We start from the raw sequence: 17728 nt of genomic DNA, 5'->3' as shown, positions 1-17728 counted from the left end.
TCTTTGCTCTTGAGAATTCCTTCAAAGAATCCTAATGGTTCCTTTATGTGGGTCAGAAGTACGTGATGGCCACGTGACTTGACTGGCCTCTTCTAAGCAATGCTGCAAAGATCAGTACAGTATATCTAGCACTTCACTTTAGAACAGAGAAACACTCTGTTTTCAGTCAACACAAACTTGTACACAAGTGTATGTGTACACACACATATGCCTCATATACATTTATTTTTTCTAGACGATTGAGTAAATTTCCCTGCCTTTTGTTATCTTATGTGAGATAATTTAACTTCTTAATGCAGTTGGAAAATGTGGTGCAAATGATACTGTAGTAAATGAAAGAACTTCATCAACTTCTAATTAGAAATTGAATCACTATGTGAATAGCATAATAAAATAGCCTGCTTTTAGTAATCTACAACAGAAATTGGTTCACAGAAGACTTTACTGAAAGGATAAGATTTAAAAGCTCTAATTAAATTTATTTTAAGATCTATCTCCTTAACTGCCAGACCAACACTGTCCAATAGAACTTTTCATAATGAGAGAAGAATCCTCTATTTCTACTGCCCAATATGGTATCCACTAGCCACATGTGGCAGTTGAGCATTGGAAATATGCTAGTACAACTGAGGAACTGAACTTTAATTAAACTTATACTTAAATTTAAATAATCACTTATAGTTAATAGCTACTGAATTGGGCGATCCACCCTAGACCTTACATTGGAACATTATCTTTTCCTAATAATTGAAAAACTCTTTCATGTTACTATATTTGGCACTAAGAAACATATGTATGTGTATATATGTGTGCATGTGTATATATATGTACATATCTGTATCTTTCTAGTTATCTCTCTATGCAAGTATACCCTTTTATATTCAGGCACTCATATCACCGTAGATGCAAGAAAATATTGCCTGATCTGTTTCAGACTCAAATGGGTACTCTCAATTCAGAGCTAATCAGCTTCATGGAGCAAATATTATAATAAGGCTTTTCCCGATAGTCCTAATATGCAAGCAGATAGTCACACATCCTAGAATCGTAAGTCAAAGACCTTCTTATTTGGTTCATCCATTGACCTAGAAAGAAATACTCCCAAATTATCCTGACAACTTCCAATATTGTACTTCTAAATCTCTATACTTTAGCTTTTTATCTTTATACTGGAAATTAGATTCCCAATTTCCTCAAACAAGCAGATTTGGTTTGCCCCAGTCACTGAATTGAAACTGAACTATAGTTCCATCTTACTATACAATTAAATAAGAAGCTTGTGCCCCATTTTCAAAAGATTCACCTCACTGCAAAGGTATAATACTCTGGGGTCTACTGTAATGGTTAAGACCATGGGGTTTGGAATAGTAATTCTTGATATAATTATTTGTGAAGACTCATGTATTATTAGGGACACTTGGACACTGATTCTTTTCACTTTCTATGGCTTTGCCTTACTTGGTGAACTCTCTTAGGGGCTAGAGGTAAGGAAATCCTCTTCAAGACAGGCCGTGCTGGTCACTGCCTGGAGAGGTTCTTTATCCTTGGCTAATTAACTAAGACATTTAATCTATTCTTAATGAGGGTGTGGTGTGTTCTTTCCCTTTTAATTATAGAGCACCAGAAAGACCTGGCTCTACTTCTTAATCACAATATGAGAATTAATTCATCTATAGGACTTAGCATAGCAAATAACCAATATCATTCTCCCAATAATTGGTGATTGATGTTGTTTTGTTTTTATTGAATTTTAAAATTAAATGTAATTTTACTCAAAGAACAACGACAAAACTTCTAAGGAGCATAATATCTTTTGGAATAAAGTAAAAGACTATTAGATAGAAAGAAATAAAGCTACACCAAGCATATTGATACCAAAAGTATTACCAAATGTAAAGTTTTATAGTTTTCTATTAAAAAAAAAATATGATGTGGGACATCTGGGTGTTTGAATTGGTTAAGCATCCCACTCTTGACTTTGGCTCAGATTATGACCTCACGTTTTGTGATTTTGAGCCCCATGTTGGGCTCTCTGCTGACAGTGCTGAGTCAGCGTGGGATTCTCTCTCCCTCTCTCTGCTCCTCCCCCACTCAAGCTCGCTCGTGTGTGCTCTCTCTCTCTCAAAATAAATAAATAAAAACATAAAAAGAAATATGAAATGACTAAGTTAATCAGGATCCCTTCTACAGACAAGCCAGGCATTACCAACCTTGACCTTTATCCATCTGAGGATAGTAAATTAATGAAAGAATATAAAGAATGAAAGTTGAGGCACTGAGGTTTCCTTATGTTTGTGGTTGTTCATGTGGCAGAACATAAAATTTCTCCCAGATTATGTCTTGAGTTCCCTCAGCTCAATTAGGGTATATTCATAAACCTCTAAGGTACTTGCCCCCATGAGCAGTGGGTCCCACAGGAAGCTCCCTGTGTGGTCTCAGAGATCCTCTCTGAAGACCAGAGGCAGAGAGTGCTAGTCATCAAGTCTTCTCACAATAGAGAAGTCATGCCACCAGTAGGATTAGCCTCAAATATACCAGATAACACATTTGAGTCAGATTTTAACTTGGAAACTAAGACAGTATTAAAAATGTATTAACTCTTTCAAACACTATCCTGAAAAAGATATCCAAAGTGGCTGACCAGCATCAGCACCTGACTTAAGCAATGAAGAATTCAAATTTATAGCAAGACAATACTAAAACATGGGAGTAGATATTTTGCAATATTTAATGTAAACTATCAATCTTATATTACTCATTTCTAATATAGCATACAAATCCAGGTTATTTATTTCTTGGGGCACCTGTCTGGCTCAGTGGGTAGAGCATGCAACTCGGTCTGAGTGTCATGAGTTTGAACTCTATGTTGGGCATAAACTTTACTTAAAAAAAAGATTATTTCTCAAGATATAAATGGAGCAGAAATCAGAACATGGATTTACCAGGAATAGGTTACATATTTGTTGTATCTTTATTCCCCAGGGAAAAAATGTAAAACTGTGCAGCTAAAGCATCAACTTGATTGCTTAATGATGGTTAACATTTAAGAATTTGCTCTGGGGGAAATAAAGTGGAAATTTAAATAGTGTTGCAACTTGCCATTACTGCAGGGTTTCTCTATTTCCAAATGAGGACACAAGCGGAAAATGATGGGGGGGGGGCACCTGCTCGTACATATTATATTCAGTCAAATCCTCTTCCCTTCATTGCTTCCGTAGATACATGCTGCTTTAACTGCATAGATGGCTTTGTTATTAAGCTGTTAGTCTAAATTTTTCCTATTTAGCAAATATTTCTGTAGTTCTTGGAAGCAAAATGTCTACATGTGCATTTAGATACAAAGATATTTTTACCAATCAGGATAGCAATTTATTCCAAGCTGCAGAGTCACCCCCTCTAAGGAAATATTGACTCCTCTCATTATTGATAATGTACACACTTCCTCTCTTGCCAGATGACATTCTGGTCTAGCCCTTTACTTCTGAACCCCAGCAAAGGGTCTACAATCCTGTGAGATGAGTCTAATTATGTTTTAGGGCATATTCAAGTGCCAGCAATAAACAAAATAAGAGCCCACCCATAATAACAACAGCAATCGTCAGAACAGCCATTTAAATTAACACCTTTAATCAAGCAACCTAAACATCATAATGCAAAAGTAGAATAGAATTTAAATTTAAATCAACATTCTACCCCATAAAAAACAGGGAGGTGGGAGTGAAATTGACAAAAATACTTTTACTTTACCCATGTAAACATCAGACTGTTTTTCTCCCTAGGCTTGCTTTTCTTTCTTTGGCATGACAGTTCTGATTCTTCAGCCTCCCCATGAAGAAGAGAAAAATTCCCTTGAAGCTGAACTAAATTCATCAGCAAATGAAATTACATTCATTTGATAAAATGCTAAATGGAAAAAGGCAGGTTTATTTTAAGCCGTCAACAGGCTGTTGTAGTTAATCATGCACAGTGCAGAAGACAGGAGTTTGGTTGCTAAGAAAATGGTTGGCATGTTTCCACGAGATCCATGTGATGTGAAATGCATCTGCTCGCTTTAACAGTGAAATAGAAAAAAATAAAATAAACACTTCAGGGTATATTTGGTGAGTCACTATGGAACACAAGGCCAAAATAACTTCTGTGTTGTCAGTTTATTTTATACAACCTTATTATGATGTTAGCCTTTTCTTATAATTCAAAAAATTTCAATTTAATAGTGATATTTTGTTAGAAAATTGATAAATATTTATTGTAGAGAAATTAGAAAATATGAAATCTGCTACATCACATGTAAATACAAATATTAATATCTAATGCCTGGTGCATGCATCGTAGGGGCTCAATATTTATTTGGTGAATATATATTTTATTTACATATACGGGATCATAATGTATACACTTTTACAACCTGTTTTTTGTTCATTAATTTATCATATTTTATGTTATTAAATATTCTTTAACATTATTTTAATAGTTTCATTATTGTAGGACACATAGTTGTTGCCTTGTAAAACTTTTGTAATATTCAGGAACCAAAAACAAGCATCTCCCCAGATGAGAATAATATTATGGTGCTGATGAAATCTGAATATGTTCAAGACTTTCTGCTTGGATGTCACACATTTCTCTGATTATTGTGACAGTAGGGTCTCAGCTATTTGGATCATGTGTAATTCTACCATTTTTACCACCATATACAGACCTTTGCTACTTAGACACTACTTACTGTAAGCATGCAGGCATAATAATTTGAGAGAGAATAGCCAAAGATAGCAATATTCTTGGCATCGTCCTGCACATCATAATGGTCCTCAGAGTGAAGTAACCATAGACATCTATGTCCACAGCATCTTCAAGATAGCTATAGGGGCGCCTGGGTGGCTCAGTCGGTTGGGTGTCCGACTTCGGCTCAGGTCATGATCTCGCAGTTCATGGGTTTGAGCCCCGCATCAGGCTCTGTGCTGACAGCTCAGAGCCTGGAGCCCGTTTCATGTTCTGTGTCTCCCTCTCTCTCTCTCTGACCCACCCCTGTTCATGCTCTCTGTCTCAAAAATCAATAAACGTTAAAAAAAAATTAAAAAAAAAAGATAGCTACAGTGGACAAAGAGGACAGGCCAAAAGACCAGTATTCATGTACAATGTAGAAAAATATATTAGTTAAGAAAACTATTGGTGACTTGGTACACAAGGCTGAGAAGTTCAAAACAGAGAAATGAGAAGCAGAGAAACATAATTGACATCTGAGAACTCACTTAAATCCACTGCCTTCACTAAGGACAAAATGGAAAACAGGAAAATTAAAGGCAAAAACAATAATAGAGGACAAACAGAAAAGGTTCTTGAAGACTCGGTAAAATGATCAGCTGGCTAAACAAGAACTAGCCTGCTGAGAAAAAAGAATTTGAGTATCAGCAGGAATATTGGAGAATTCCAATATTGTGCAAGTTCATCATCACAAGGAACAGGGCTCCTCTGTCAAAATGTGCTTCATCTGAACCCACTATCAAAAAGTGTGACTGTGCTGACCAGAAAGAAAGCACGTTCTACAGATTTGTTGCAAAACTTAAATATGTGGCAAGTCAGTTCAGTGGCAGTTTAAAACACTAGTTAAATACAATACAGAGCTACAACAAATAATCCTAAAATTTGTATGGAACCACAAAAGACCTTGAATAGGCAAAACAATCTTGAGAAAGCACAAAGCTGGAGATATCATCTTCCCTGATTTTAAATATACTGCAAAGCTATAGTAATCAAAACAGTAATCAAAATGGTACTGGCACATAAATAGACAAAATAAATCAATAGAAGAGGATAGAGAGACCTATGGTCAATCTATGACAAAGGAGGCAAGAATATACAATGGGAAAAAGAGTCTCTTCAGTAAAAAATGTCAGAAAAACTTGACATTACGTGCAAAAGAAGGAAACTGACATTTTCTTTTTTTTTTTTTTAATATGAAACTTGTCAAATTGGTTTCCATACAACACCCAGTGCTCATCCCAACAGGTGCCCTCCTCAATGCCCATCACCCACTTTCCCCTCCCTCCCACCACCCATCAACCCTCAGTTTATTTTCAGTTTTTAAGAGTCTCTTATGGTTTGCCTCCCTCCCTCTTTTATTTTTCCTTCCCCTCCCCTATGGTCTTCTGTTAAGTTTCTCAGGATCCACATAAGAGTGTAAACATATGGTATCTGTCTTTCTTTGCCTGACTTATTTCACTTAGCATAACACTCTCCAGTTCCATCCATGTTGCTACGAAAGGCCACATTTCATTCTTTCTCATTGCCAAGTAGTATTCCATTGTATATATAAACCACAACCTCTTTATCCATTCATCAGTTGATGGACATTTAGGCTCTTTTCATAGTTTGGCTATTGTTGAAAGTGCTGCTATAAACTGACATTTTCTTATACCACATACAAAATAAATTCAAATGCACTAAAGGCTTAATACAAGACCAGAAAACATAAAACTATTAGAAGGAAACATAGGCAATAGCTTTTTGACATTGGTTTTAGCAATATTTTTTTGGATATGTCTCCTCATGCAGGGACAACAAAAGTGAAAATAAACAAATGAGATTATATTAAAGTAAAAACCTTTTGCAAAACAAAAGAAATCATCACAAAAAGAAAAGGCAACCTACCAAATGAGAGAAGATATTTGCAAATGATATATCTGATAAGAGGTTAACATCCAAAATATATAAATAACTCATACAATTCAACACAAAAAACAAGCCAATTATTCAGGCAGAGGACCTGAATAGCCGATTCTCCAGAGAAGACCTGCAGATGGCCAATAGGCACATGAAAAGATGTTCCACATCACCAACCATGAGGGAAATACAAGTCAAAACCACAATGAGATATCACCTCATACCAGTCAGGACGGCTATTATCAAAAAAGAGAAAAAATAACAAGTGTTGGCAGGATGTGAAGAAAAGGGAACCCTCATGTACTGTTGGTGGAAATGTATATTGGCGCAGCCACTGTGGAAAACAGTACGAGGTTCATCCAAAAATTAAAAATACAACTATCATATGATTCAGTAATTCTGCTTCTGGGTATTTATCTGAAAAAAATGAAAACATTAATTCAAAAAGATATATGCACAACTATGTTTATTGCAGCATTATTCATAGTAGACAAGATATGGAAACAAACTAAATGCCCATTGATAGATAAATGGTATGTATGGAATATTACTAAGTCATAAAAAATTGAAATATTTTGTGACAACATGAATGGACCTAGAGAGTATTATGCTAGGTGAAATAAGTCAGAGAAAGACAAATACCACATGACTTCACTTGTATGTGAAATCTAAAAAGCAAAACAAAACAACACAGACTCATAAATACAGAGAACTGATGGTTGCCCAAAGGGAGGTGGTAGGGAGGAGGTACGAAATAGGTGAAGGGGATTAAGCAGCAGCCTTCCAGTTATAAACAAGATAAAGGGATGTGATGTATATAGCATAGGGACTTTAGTCAGTAATATTGTAACAACTTGTGAGGTTTTTAAAATTAATTTTTAGTGAACCCCATTTTTTGAGTATATTTGACACACAAAGTTACATTAGTTTCAGGTGTACAACTTAGTGATTGGACCAGTTTATACATTATGCTATGTTCACCGCAAGTGTAGCTACCATCTGTCTCATGTAACAACTTTGTATGACAGAGGTGCCTAACCTTACTGTGATGCCACCTTGTAATGCATGTAAATATCGAATCACACTATGTACACCTGAAACTAATACAATATTGTATGTCAATTATTCAATAAAATTTTTTAATAAACCTTAAATAACATATTGTATTTAAACTGTGAATTGAGCAGTAGAGATAAAAAGATTTAGACGTATAACGCAGCGCAAACAAAATAGAAGTTTGCTTAACTGTCTAAGGCAGAGTTCCTGGTTGGTGGATGGTTCTCCATACAGTGACTCAGGGACCTACGCTCATTTTGTCTTTCTTCCACCAGTGTTTCTTACTCCTCCTCCTCTGCCTCCAATCAATGGAGAAAAAACTAGAGGATAGAGGGAGCACACCTGCTTCTTTAAAGCCTTGTCTCAAAAGGATATTCATCACTAGAATTGAGTCATGTGATCTAACTTTAGGGAGGCTGGCACAGGCAGTTCAGCTGTGTGCCCAAAATGAGAAAATGTACCTGTGGGAAGAAGAGGGACTAGCTAAGCATAGCTTGCAGTTGTTTAAATTTGGTCACATTTTGAACACTTGAGTGAGTTCTCATTGCGCTCTAGTTGTGCTGGAAATGAGCGAAAAATAAAATTCATGTCTCGATGAATAAAGATTCACTTCAAATTGGTGACATAAAAACAAGTAGGGAGCCCTTGGGTGGCTCAGTCAATTAAGTACCCGACTCTTGATTTCGGCTCAGGTCATGATCTCACAGTTCCTGGGATAGAGCCTTGCGTCTAGCTCTGTGCCAACAGCATGGAGTCAGTTTGAGATTCCCTCTCTCTGCCCTGCTCCCCTACTGGTGCTCTCTCTCTCTCAAAATAAATAAATAAGTGTTTTAAAAAAATAGAATATCTGGGTCAAATGACATACAAAATTCTGAAGTTTTTCATTAAATAGCATGAAATACCATTAAATTGACCTTGAGAAATCATCCAGTTTATTCACTCACCTCCATGCCATCATCTACAGCATTGCTAACACTGTACACGGTATTAACATCTTAAAGCTTTCGTATATAGAAGTATTCAAACAATAGAGAAAAGATGAGTGAGCTATATATATATATATATATATATATATATATAGCTATATATATATAAATCACCAGAGGTAATCACCACTAATCTTTTGTTGACTGTTTTTTCATATAACTCTATACAGATATAGTCCACAAAAAAAAGATGACACTTGTTTTAAAAATTGTGAATATTCCTCTTCTCTTGTTCTGTTTCTTTTTGTGTTGTTTTGTTTGTTTCTTTAGCTCCTCCCTCCCTTTTCCCTTCCTTCTTTCTTCCCTCCCTGCATTCCAGGGTCTCATGCTTTCCTGTTGATGGCCCTAATTGCATTACTTTACTCAGGCCTGACTTGAGAAGGAACTACAGCATGATAATTGAAAACATGGACCCTAGAGCCACACTGATTTGGTCTGAATTTCACTTTGTCTATGTATTTGCTGTTATGACCTATCTTTGTCTCAGTTTCCTTACCTGTAAAATGGGATAATGATAGTACCTACCTCATTAAGCACTATTAATTCCTGTGAGGATTAAAGGAGTTAACCCATGCAGTGTCTTGGAACAGACATGTGGTATGTAGTATAATGATTTGCTATTATTAATCTATCATATGTTATGAATATTTTCTCCTGCCTATTTGTCTTCTGGTTTTATTTATGGTACTGTTTTCCATACAGACTTTGAAATGTTTTTATGCAGTAAAACATGTCTAACCTTTCCTTTGTAGCTTCTGTATTTCCAGATGTGTCTTATGAGGTCTATCTCCTTAATTTCTTTCATGTCATCTATGTCACATATATGTGTTTCTAATTTATGTTTTCTTTCGATTGAGAGTAAAGTTTTTGGTGATTGTTTGGCTAAAGTAAAAGTTATCATTCTTTTTCATCAAATTTTCTACATTGGTTTTGCTTAGAAAAGGCTTTGCTATCCATTTACAGTTTATTAATCAAGAATTGATACAGGTAGAGAGGGAATTTTTTTCTAATTGTTTGCTAGCTATCCAACACCATTTATTCTTTTCTATGGTCTGATTAAAGAGATCCATTGAGGATTGGTATGTGCCACACTGAAGCTTGACTGGACTGAAGCCACGCCCCTTCTTTTGTTATAAAGCCACTTAAGAGAAAGAGGTCTGTGTGTACAGTCAACTCTTAATTACCATTTCATACATATGCAACTTAGGAGATCAATAAAAAACAAGCAAAAAAACAAACCAAAAAACAAAAACAAAACACTGAAAAACAAATCTCAGCCTGGGCTCCACACACTGCTTTCCTTCGGGCTTCACTCAGAAATGACAGCTAACATTACCTTAGTCAGCTTGGAAGAACTTTTTTTTTTTTTTTTTTTTTTTTAAAGGCATATAAACAGGGGCGCCTGGGTGGCTCAGTCAGTTAAGTGTGAGACTTTGGCTCAGGTCATGATCTCTCTGCTCATGGGTTCGAGCTCTGCATTGGGCTCTGTGCTGACAGCTCAGAGCCTGGAGCCTGCTTCAGATTCTATGTATCCCTCTCTCTGCCCCTCCCCTGCTCTCTCTCACTTTCTGTCTCTCTCAAAATTAAGTAAACATTACAAAAAATAAAAATAAAAGTATATAAACATCTTACAAAGCTAATTACAAGTGACTCTTGAAATTTCCACTATCTAGTTATCTATGCATCATGCTCTTGAACGATTACAAGTAATGGAAAGCTACATAGTATATTTGAAAAAAAATGAAATCCACATGTTTTTTCTCTGAATCAGGGACTCTGATATGATTTTATAGAATAGGAATCAGAAGACAAAGGGAATTAAAGGAAGTTTGGCAGAGGTAAGTCATCCAGGGTAGGCAAAAGATTTTTGACTTAGCAATTTAGGATTAGTCAATCAACAGCTCACAAAACTTTTTCCCACAAAAATTTTTCTTGCCATGGAGGGCTTGAGCCTGAGCATTCTATGAGTGAGGAGCTTAAAGAACCTCAGATGCCACCATGTCTTTTTTTAATTCAAAAAATCTTGTTAACAGAGCTAAAGACCTAGCACTTTAATACTTAATTCTTAAAAAATATGGCACAGTGATGGTGTGTGCCAATGCCCCTCAGACTCTATGGTAAAAACCCACTTTTTTTTCTAATCTGCAAAGGAACATTTTTGAAAATAAAAAAATGAATTACTAGAAAAATTAAATGAAAATGAAAAGTATATACAAAAATAGAAGCCAAATTTTTTATTAGATTTAACAGATATAAAATTACTATGCCAAATTGCTATAGAAGTTTCTAAATGCTAACTTTAATTTCTGTGCTTATTTCATTGCAGACTAGTAATAGTTTTTGGATTTGTGTGGGCCCATGTATCTGCCCCATCCCACTTCTGGCCCCTAAATGAATACATTTTTCAAAGCCAAAGACTCCTACATCTGCAAAGGGTAAAGAGAGGACCAATACACAAAATTGAGCTGTTATCTATGAAACTGCAGCAAATGTTAGGACCTCTTCATTTCTGTGATTTGGTTAAAGTTCCCAAAGTATGTCCTTTGGCCTAATATTTAGTTCTAAACTGCTAAGTCATGATCCATTTGGAATCTCTGATTTTGTAAGTAATGTTCAAATCCTAAAGGTTTCATAGCATATTCTGCTTTCCAAATGTAATTTTTTCAGTGTTTGTTTTCCATACTTAAGGATCTGTTGGTTTTGTTTTGTTCTGTTTTAATCAATGCCTATGAATTTAGTGCTACATGGAATGGGGCTCCTGATAGCACAGAACGTCACATTCTGGTTTTACTCCAAATAAGGATCTCCAGAATCGATGTCTCCTTATACTGGGAACTCTTGGCCTTTCTTTCAGGCACTGGCTCTGCCTTTCTCTTCAACATTGAAAGGACCCGTTGCATCCAAATAGGAGCATTCATGGGATTTTATGGATTTCCTTTCCTCTACTTCTACAACTCCTCTTACACGACTAGCACTTCTCGCATCCTGTGTTTTGCTTGTGATACACCATTCAGTGCGGCTAGACTGGAAGAGTGTACTAATAACCCCAATTTGTTGGACCATAAGGAAATCCATTCCATGATGGTACTTTCTCTCTGAAAAATGTGAATTTAATCTCCCAGAGTGAAAAAAAAATGATTTTTATGCAGTTTACTTAAGCAGCATGATATCTCCATTTTACTGTTTATACCAGGTAGAAATTTTCTTTAGCAGTACTGCTTCATGCAAAAGAATATTGGTCTTTAGAATACCTTTAAACCTTTCTAGATATGAGAACAAAAATTAAACCATTTATTCACCTTCCACAGTACAATTCTTTCAGTGACTTTTGATCAGCGTGTGTTTAGAAAAAGTCAGTTTGTGGTGAATAGAGGGGGTACAAGAAATAAGCAAAATTTTAGTGTCAATTTCCCAGTGAAATGTCATTGCATAATGTTAATTTTATCACAATCTATCTTAGCCCATTGACCTTAACTGACAGCTTTATCTTAGCATTAACACAGTAGCTGACCTCTTTTTTGTTGTTGTTGTTAATTGCCATCTTCTTTCACCCCTTAAATTTGCTATATTATCATTTTAAGAAAGAAAAATCTGCTAATGTAAAGATTCACATTCACCAAACAGACACAACTCTGAAAATATTTATACACCAATTAAAACATATACTATTAATGGTTATATATATTAATTAGCAATTATAAATGAGGATAATTTATAAACAGGGATAATTTCTAGCTCCATTCTAGATATGTTTTTCATTCCCTGGAAAGATGAAGTCCATTAATAGTCTTAAAAGTCTCTGAACCTGCTTCAGAGAGAGAAAAGGCCTATCACAGTTTCAAAAAAAAACAAAAACAAAAGGGGGACTGAATATCCAGAAACCAGGCACTTGCCTCAGGGACAGGGAGAGAAGGTGAGACCACAATGGGTTAGTCACAGATCCCAGAGCTACTAATGACTAAAATTTGGAAAGGCTTAAGGCAAATCAGACAGATTTCATGTCCAATGATTCAGGCATCCTCCTCTTGTCCAGGACTTGACTTACCACTTCCATTCTGGATCCTATCTCTTCCTCCTTTGGGACCTTATTCCACTTGTCCTGGACTATGGCTACATAAAAATTAAGCCTAGGGAGCTTCATTCACCACATTCTTTTATCTTGTTCATACAAAGTTGAGAATACTTCTAAATCATTTCTAACTAATCTGCAGATCTCTGATACCTGGCATTACACAAATGAAAACCAACTTCTGACATTCATTAGGCTAATTAGCAAAACCTCTGGTGTTAGAGGTAAAAAAGAGCTAAGGCATCTGTAACTGTCTCTGGAGTTTGCTACCAATAACCACCATAGGAGTATGTATTTCCAATTGCCATAACTGCCTGCCCTAGGATCTGGGTGAAAACAGACTAAAACACATATTTGCACACATCATGTCTGCTGAAGGATTTTAAAGTAAATCACCGACCACATTGTTCCTTTAAAAAGTCAAGCTACTGGAAACAGGACTATATGTAGCATATCCTCTTGGTCTCCTATTCATTCTTCTTTTAAAATTTATTTTAAAGAGAGAGCTGAGTGGGGGAGGCAGAGGGAGAGAGGGAGAGGGAGTGGGAGAGAGAGAGAGAATGAGTATCTTAGGGCTAGATCCCATGACCCTGGGATTATAACCTGAGCTAAAATCAAGAGTCAGACACTCAACCCATTGAGCCACCCAGGCACGCCATTTTCTATTCATTCTTACCCCATAGCTATCCAGCTCCCATCCTTAACATTATATTAAAACTGTTCCTGCCAAGGTTGTTTACCACCAAGATGCTAAATCCAATGTGGTGTGCTAGGTCCAAGCCCAGTTCCTGAAATGTAGTTTTAAAGCATCAATATTCAGTTCTATAATTTTAGGAGTTAAACATGTCTCAATCCTATTTTCCCCCTTGCCATATACTCTGAATGTTTTAAATACACTTCTGAAAAAATGTGATTCAGGAGTGAGATAGGAGAGTCAGGAAAAGTAATTAAGTGGAATAGGACATGTTTGTTATTCAGTAAATGAATTCCCACCTCCACGAAATGGTAAATTAAAATTTAAAAAGTTTATTTCATTAAGTCCCCAAGCTCTCCTGAAAATGCTCAGCCTGAGAGCTGAAATGTGTACAAATATCTGAATGATATTTTTGATAACTAAACGCCTTTGGAAAAAAGCACAGCTAGTAAAGATTCTCTCATGGACAAGTTAGGTCCCACATTTTTCTAGCAAAATTAGTAGTCTACTAATTGCTGACAAGACTCCTTTTTTGTATTAAATATACACTATTTCCCTGTACATATCAGTTTTAACTTCTCTTCAAAGACTCCAGACTAAATAAAGGAATTAGAAGTAGATTAAATGTTCACAGGGGCATTTTTAGACATGCAATGGTTATATTAAAATATATCCTGTTCTGAAGCTGCCTGAATCTTAATTCAATACAAACAGGAAATGCATGTTTTCCACTCAGTGTATTTAAGTGCTTTCCCTCCCACAGAATGGAATGTTGGGTGTGCCTTTATTTTCATTCAAGTGGGTAATATATATGTGCATAAAATGTGGGAGATGCCACTAGTAATAACTGAAAATTTAGCTTGAGAAAAGATTCAACTGCAGAAAAATAAGAACAGATTCAAAATGGGTTTGAGGCAGGGCCAAATCATGAGTAGAAAAACACGTTAAAAAAAATCCTTCTCTGATTTTTTTCAGACTCTAAGAATTTGGATAGCTCCTCTGATTATCTTTTAAACAGCCCCATCATTCCCAGCTAGCCATATGAGTAAAAGTCATCCTTTAGAAGGGAGAAACATTTAGATTCTAATTCAACTAATGGTTAGGGTGCACCTGATAAGTTCCAGATATAATGGTTGGTGCTTTCTCAAAGAGTAACATACTACTGTGTACTGTTACGTAGTTTACTTGTGTTCAAAATATAATCTCAAGGAGGGAAGAGAGAAAATGTGTAAGTACAGATAAATTTTTTTCTTTTAATCGTATATGTATTGTATAATTATGTATAGTTATGTATGTAAACTATATGTATATCTATAAATAGTTATGTATATATTCATTTAACAATTCCAGTGATTCGCCCATCATTTTAATGAACACGTAAATGCTCCTACAGAGATTATGTCTGTAATAGGCTTAGTATAGATGAGTCCTTCTACCTTGGCTACTCAGTTCCCAAATACCTCTCATAGTTGATCATCTCACGATGGACAAGGTGATCCTGGTTTTAAAGAAAAACATTTTGGGGGCACCTGGGTGGCTCAGTCGGTTAAGTGTCCCACTTCGGCTCAGGTCAGGATCTTGCAGTTTGTGAGTTCGAGCCCCGCATCGGGCTCTGTGCTGACAGCTCAGAGCCTGGAGCCTGTTTCAGGTTCTGTGTCTCCCTCTCTCTGCCCCTTCCCCGCTCATGCTCTGTCTCTCAAAAATGAATAAAGGTTAAAAAAATTTTTTTTAAAGAAAAACATTTTGTCATGTAAAATAATGCCTCAACACCAGCCAAATTCCCCTCATATTCTTTACTAAAGAATTAGTAATTACTAAAGAATTAGTGAAGATGGCAGAGTGGGAGGATCCCGAGCCTACCTTGTCCAACAGACACATGGAGAGAACAGTTACAACTATAAAAAGAACTTTTAGAATGACCTGAAGACTGGCAGAATGGACTTTCCACAGCTAATCACAGAGAGAAGGCTACATCGAAAAGGGAAGGAGGGGCAGAGATACAGTTGGGAACCAAATCCCCAGCATGATTAGCCAAAAATGGGAGAAATATTACAAGCATAAAAAAGTGAGAGGGTCACATCCCACAGTGGGCACCCCTGGCACTGAGGATCTGCACTGGGAAGATTAGTCCACATAATATCTGGCTTTGAAAACCAACAGGATTTAACTCTTAGAGCTTTAAAGTCAGATGCTTAACTCTGGGAGAGCTAGAGAGTTCTAGGAAATGGAGTCTCTACCCTTAAAGATCCAGCATACTAAATAACTCACTGGAGACCCATTAGAGAAGCAATAGTTGGAAAAGCACCTGGGGTGTACATGGAAGATTTACTGACTAATCCTAGAATTCACCAGAGCACAGGGATTGGCAGGAGATTTCTCCTGGAACAAAAATGCTTGCAGGTGCCACCTCTCTTCCCCTCCTCCAGCCTAGATAGCCGGTAGCTTGTGAGAGGGAATGTTAACACTATCCATTTATTTTACTCTAACACACCTATCCCATCCAAGCAGGCTGCCTCAGCAGGCATGCTTCCAAGGCAAGTCCTGCCCCACGACACCTGGCAGGCAGACCTAGTCATTCCAAAGTGACTCCTGCCCTGAGGAAGGGAGGAGATAAGGCCACACACCATTGCACCCACATTTCCTGCAGCTGAGCCCCTTAGCTGGCTGCACAAGGAGCCTGCCCCGCCCTTTGATGCACCTGCAACTATTGCAGAGGGGTAACTGCAATTAGCTAGGGTGACAGCCAGCCCACCCACAACTGAGCCTATGGACACTATAGACAGACCTCTCAACAGTGCAGGGAGCAAACCCTGCTTGTACACTCATAGCAGGCCAAGTGGGTGATTGCAACCAGCTGGGCTGAAGGCAATCATGGCTCAGCCACAACAGGAGGGCAAGCAGTCCCCACAGGGAAACCCCTAGAGCAGCTGGTTCTGGTGACCAGGTGGGGGGCGGGGAGGGGGATTATACACAGCACCTCTTTTAACAATGCCATTACTTTCAAGACCAGAAGATGTAGCTGACATACCTAATACATAGAAACAAATGCAGAGCATTAGTCAAAATGAGGAGAAGGAGGAATATGTCCCAAGTGAAAGAACAAGACAAAACCACAGAAAAATATCTAAATGAAACATAGATAAGCAATATGCTTGATAAAGAGTTCAAAGTAATGGTCATAAAGATATTCACTGGACTTGAGAAAAGAGTGGATAAACTCCATGAAAACTTCAACAAAAAGATAGAAAACATAAAAACCAGTCAGAGTGGAGAATTCAATAACTGAAGTACAAACTACTCTAGAGGAAATCAGCAGTAGATAAAATTGCAGAAGAATCAGTAATCTAGAAGACGGAAAGTAACAAAGTTGAATAGTAAAAAAAAAAAAAGAATTGAAAAAGATGAGAATAAGCTAAGGGAACTCTGACATCACCAAGCATAATAACATTCATATTATAGGGGATTCTAGTAGAAAAGAAGAAGGCAGAAGACTTTGAAGACATCATAGCTGAAAACTTCCCTAATCTGGAGAAAGACACAGACATCCAGATCTAGGAAGCACAAAGAACTCCTAACAAGATGAACCTAAGAGGTCCACATCAAGACACACAATAATTAAAATGGCAAAAAGTAATGATAGAGAATTTTAAAAACAGCAAGGGGAAATAACACAGTTACATATGAGGGAAACATATAGATATCAGCTGATTTTTCATCACAAACTTTGCAGGTCCGAAGGGAGTGACATGATACAGCCAAAGTGATGAATGGGAAAGACCTAAACCAGTAATATTTTACCCAGCAAGGTTGTCATCCAGTAAGGTTTCCATTCAGAAGGAGATAAAAAGAGTTTCCCAGACAAACAAAAGTTAAAGGAATTCATTATCACTAAACCAGCCCTACAAGAAATGTTAAAGGGAATTCTTTAACTGGAAAGAAAAGCCAGTCAGTCACCCTATGTCTTTTGATTGGACTCATTAGTCTATTTACATTTAGAGTAATTATTGACAGATATATACTAATTAGTATTTTTGTTTGTTTTCTGGTTGCTTTTATAATTCTTCTATGTTCCTTCTTCTTAAAGGGCCATCAACTTAATACAGACTATTATATTCTTAGGATGTTTTAAATGAACCTTATAGTAACCACAAACCAAAACCTATAATAGATACACGAAAATAAAGCCAAAAATAGCAGTAAAGAAAGTCACTCACACGGAAAGAGTAAAAGAAGAAAAGAACAGAGGAATGAGTGGATAAAAAA

The sequence above is a fragment of the Panthera tigris genome, chromosome B2 (assembly GCF_018350195.1).
Source record: "Panthera tigris isolate Pti1 chromosome B2, P.tigris_Pti1_mat1.1, whole genome shotgun sequence".
Lineage (NCBI taxonomy): Eukaryota > Metazoa > Chordata > Mammalia > Carnivora > Felidae > Panthera > Panthera tigris.
Note: the sequence above shows the minus strand (reverse complement) of the source record.